The sequence below is a fragment of the Petaurus breviceps genome, unplaced genomic scaffold, assembly GCF_028583685.1.
Source record: "Petaurus breviceps papuanus isolate PSGF00001 unplaced genomic scaffold, PetGlider_PUasm1.0 37, whole genome shotgun sequence".
Taxonomy (NCBI): Eukaryota; Metazoa; Chordata; class Mammalia; order Diprotodontia; family Petauridae; genus Petaurus; species Petaurus breviceps.
In genome coordinates, this window is record NW_027186296.1 from 81,689,291 (window position 1) to 81,694,409 (window position 5,119).

A 5,119-nucleotide genomic window follows, 5' to 3' on the forward strand; every position below is an offset into this window, starting at 1 on the left:
GGAAGGAAGGAAGGAAGGAAGGAAGGAAGGAAGGAAGGAAGGAAGGAGGAAAGGCTTTTTGCCAAACTGGACAGCTTAGAGATAAAGCATATTTCTGGGGGATACCCCACCAGCAGACTTACAGAAATAGGTTATTATAGTTTTAGGAAAAAAGTGGGGAGGGGGGAGTAATATGAGGTAGCAAAGTCTGGTTATGAAACCCCAGTTACCCTTGGTAATCCTGGAAAGGAAAGCTATTTCATTCTGGCTGCTTTTCCCTTTATGCCTTGAATTCCAATGGAAAGGGTCAAGGACATTAATAATTTAGATTCAGCTCAATCTAGGTTCCTTTACAGGGTAAAATCCCAAGGCAGAAGGATTTAGGGTCTGATTCAGATCAACCTAATCAAGAATAAATCTCTTGGGGGCGGCCAGGTGGCGCAGTGAGTAAGAGCACCAGCTCCAGTGTCAGGATGACCTGGGGACCGAATCCAGGCTCAGACACTTAGAACCCACCCAGAAACACCTGGCCGTGTAACCTTGGGCAAGTTACTTAACCCTGATTGCTTTAAAAATAAATAAATGAATGAATGAATAAATAAATAAAATAAAAAATAAATAAAAGAATAAATCTCTTGGAAGTGGAGCCAAGATGGCAGAAAGAAACCAGGAAGTTGACAGATCTCTCCCCAGTTCCCTTGGAATTAATGTCAAATCAAGTCTCTAAAAGTATTCTGGAGCAATAGGACCCATAAAGAGATGGAATAAAACAATTTTTTAGCACAAAATAACTCAGAAGGAGTTCAGGAAATGTTTGTCTCACTTGGATAAAATGGAAGCACAACCCAGTGCAGATGGTGTCAGGGCAAGCCTGTGGAAGGATCTTTGCCACAGCACAGATCAACAACCAAGATTTCACAGTCGTGGCTCAGCAGGCCAGCAATGAAGCCTCCAACCCCATTGCAGAAGGCAAACTGCCAACCCTGAAATCCAGGGCACAACAGGCAAGACTAGGCTGTGCCACCCCACTGCAGTGGGCAAGCTGCCAGGACCTGAGCCCTCAGAGCAGAAAGCCAGTTACCAGGCTCCCATCCCCCAAATAAGGAACTTGGGACAGTGCCCCCTGTGCCCCAGGAGAAGAACTCAAATTTAAAAGTCACAAAATAGGCTGAAAATAAGTGAGGGACAGAAGAGAAGAGAAGTCTGACCATGGAAAGTTAATATGGTGAAAGGGAAGATCAAAACACAAATTCAGAAAAGGACAACAATGTAAAAATGCCTACAGTGAAACCTCAAAGGGGATTATGAACTGGTCTCAAGTCCAAGATGTCCTCTTGGAAAAACTTAAAAAGGATCTTAAACATCAAGTAAGAGAGGTAGAAGAAAAATTGGAAAAAAGAAATGAAAGTTATGGAGGAGAATTATGAGAAGAATTAACATCTTAGAAAAGGAAGCACAAAGACCGACTGAAGAAAACAACTCCTTAAAAAATGAATTGGCCAACTAGAAAAAAAAATTGACTGAAGAAAACAATGTATAAAATACTTGGTATACCAAGATACACAAAAATATTATAAAACTACAACGACAAACTTTTTTTTTTACAGATATAGAGACCTACATAAATGGAAAAAAATATTAACTGTTTTTTGGTAGGACAAGTCAATATAGTAAAAATGACAACATAGCTTGTGTCAATTTACTTATTCAAATCAAACCAATTGATCTACCAATGCATTACTTTTTAGAACTAGACAAAATAATAACACAATTCATTTGGAGATACCAAAGGTCAAGAATTTCAAGGGAAAAACATGAAATGAAGTGGAATTTAAGGGGGCCTTCAGTTCGTTATCTCAAATTTTAATACAAGGTAGCAATTCTCAAAAATATTAATGACAGGATCAGATCAGATCCACAACATACAAAAGCAAATATAAGCAGTACCTTAATATTCAATAAAGACAAAGACCCCAGAAACTGGGTAAGTAATTGCTATTTGACAAAAACTACTGGGAAAATTGAACAGTGTTATTGAACAAATTAGATTTAGACTAATACCTTATATATCATACCAAGCTAAGCTCTAAATGGGTATATGACCTAGATATAAAAGGTCATATAAACAAGGTAAAGAAAAAAGGACAAATTATCTAACAGATTTACAGATGAGAGAAAAGTTCATGATAGAGAGGATAACAGAAAATAAAATGGAATATTTTGATTGCATAAAGTTAAAAAAGGAAGTTTATACACAAACAAATCCAATAAAGGTAAGATTAAAAGGGAAACCATAACTGGGGGAAAATCTTTACAATACATTTCTCTGATGAAGGTCTCATTTTCAAGATATATAAGGAAATTATTCAAATTTATAAGAATAAGACCCATTCCCCAATTGACAAATGACCTAATGATATGTAAAGGTAGTTTTCAAAGGAGGAAATCCAAGCTATAGGTACCAAATTTTTTTTAAATGCTCCAAATAACGCCTAAATAGAGAAATGCAAATTAAAGCATTTCTAAGATTCTACTTAACATCCATTATATTGGCAAAGATTGTTTAAAGAAAAAGTAAAATCATAATGTTGGGGTGACTTTGAGAAAATAGGCATACTGATATATTCATGGTGAACTTTATTTATTGTCAAAATTCTACCATTCTAGAAGACAAAATAACTGCCTGAGAGTCACATAATAGGGAAAATGGAAAAGAGATATGGAGGGTTAAATGATAAAAAGAAGGATGAATTAAGGTAGGCAATGGTCAGAAGCTAAACAGTATTTTGGGAAAGTATAGGATAAAAAGAGAGAAGAATAAAACAGAATAAAATAGGTTTGTGGGAAATAAACAATAAACATAATTGTGAATGGGAATGGATGATCTCACCTGTAAAACAAAAGTAGATAGAATGGATTGGAAACCAGAATCCAACAATATGTTGTTTACAAGAAACATATTTGAAACAGAAAGTTAAAATATATAGAGTAGAAATAAAGGACTAGAGCAGACTATTATGCTTCAGCTGAAATAAAATAGGTAAGGGTAGCAATCATTATCTCAGACAAAGAAAAAGCAAAAATAGACCTAAGTAAAAGAGATAATCAGGGAAACTACAATGAAGTCATATCAAAATTTTTTACAAGTTTCCCTGAAAAGGGCCTCATTTCTCAGATATATAGAGAAACAAGTCAAATTTATAAAAAAGAAGAACATTTTCCAATTAAAAATGGTAATGATTTGAAAAGACACCTTTCAGAAGAAGAAATCAAAGCTATATATAGCGACATAAAAAAATGCTCTAAATCATTATTGATTAGAGAAAGGCAAATTAAGACAACTCTGAAGTACCATTTCACACCTATCAGAAATGACAAATGCTAAAGGGAATGAGGAAAAATAGCTACACTTATGAAATGGTGGCTTAGTGAACTGGTCTAACCATTCTGGAGAACAATTTGGAACTATGCCCAAAGGGTTATAAAGTTGTGCATGTCCTTTGACCCAACAATACAGTCACTACTAGATATGTACCCCAAAGAGATAAAAGGAAAAGGATCGATATGGTCAAAGATATTTACAAATCCTTTGTGTGTGTGTGTGTGTGTGTGTGATGGCAAAGAACTGGAAATTGAAGTGATATTCATCAATAGGGGAATGACTGAACAAGTTGTGGCATATGATTTTGATGAACTATTATTGTGCTATGAGAAATGATGATGTGGGTGGTTTCAGAAAACAAAAGAAAAAACAAAACATGGAAAGACCTATATGAATTGATGCAAAGTGAAGTGAGAACCAGGAAAGTACTGTGCACAGTATCATTTATGTTGTAATGATGATCAGCTATGAAAGAATTGGCTGTTCTGATCAATATAATGATCTAAGTGAAATCCAAAGGACTCATAATGAAAAAAAACAATCCTTATTCACCTTCAAAGAGAGAACTGATGAATCCTGAGTGAATAGCCAAGCATAATTTTCTCACTTCCTATTTTTTTCCCTTTTATTGGCTAATTTGGGAGCATATTTTACTGATATCATTTTGTTTGCCGTATCAGTAGTTGGGGGAGGGGTAAGAGAGACAATGAGAATTTGGAACTCAAAATTAAAAAACTAAAATAATGTTTAAAATAAATTATTTAAAAAAGAACTGAGGAAATAGATGATTTCAAAGATATAGAAACAATTATAGGAACTGGTGCAGAAGTGAGGTGAATAGAATCAGAAGAACAATTTAACATTCATTGGAGCATTTTTTTATATGATTATAGATAGCTTTAATTTCTTCCTCTGAAAACTGCCTGATCAAATCCTTTGATCATTTATCAATTGGTGAATGACTTGTAATCTTATGAATTTGATTTAGTTATCTATATATTTTAGAACTGAGACCTTTATCAGAGACACAGGTTATCAAATCCTTTCCCAGTTTTCTGCTTCTCTCTTAATCTTGGTTGCATTGATTTTGTTTGTGCAAATGCCTTTCAATTTAATGTAATCACAGTTATCCATTTTGGATTTCATAATGTTCTCTATCTCTTCTTTGGTCATAAATTCTTCCATTCTCCATTAATCTGACAGGTAAACTATTCCTTGCTCTCCCAGTTTGCTTATGATATTGGCCTCTATATCTAAATTATGTACCAAGGTGACTTTATTTTTGTATATGATGTAAAATGTGGTGTATGGCTAGTTTCTGTCATACTCTTTTCCAGTTTTCTCAGCAGTTTTTGTCAAATAGTGAGTTCTTATCCCAGAAGTTGGGGTCTTTGGGCTTATCAAATAGTAAATTACTATTGTTATTGACTATTGTGTCTTGTGTACCTAACCTATTCCACTGATCTACCACTCTATATCTTACCAATATCAAGGAGTTTTGATGATTGCTGCTTTATAATACTATTTAAGCTCTGGTATTGCTAGGCCAGCTTCCCTACCATTTCTTTTCACTGCTTTTCTTAACATTCAGGACCTTTTATTCTTCAAGATGAATTTTCTCATTGTATTTTCTAGCTTTATAAAATATATTTTGGGCACCGGCCCCAGAGTCAGGATGACCTGGGATAGAATCTGGGCCCTAATACTTAGTACCACACCCAGAAATAACTGGCCATGTAACCTTGAGCAAGTTATTTA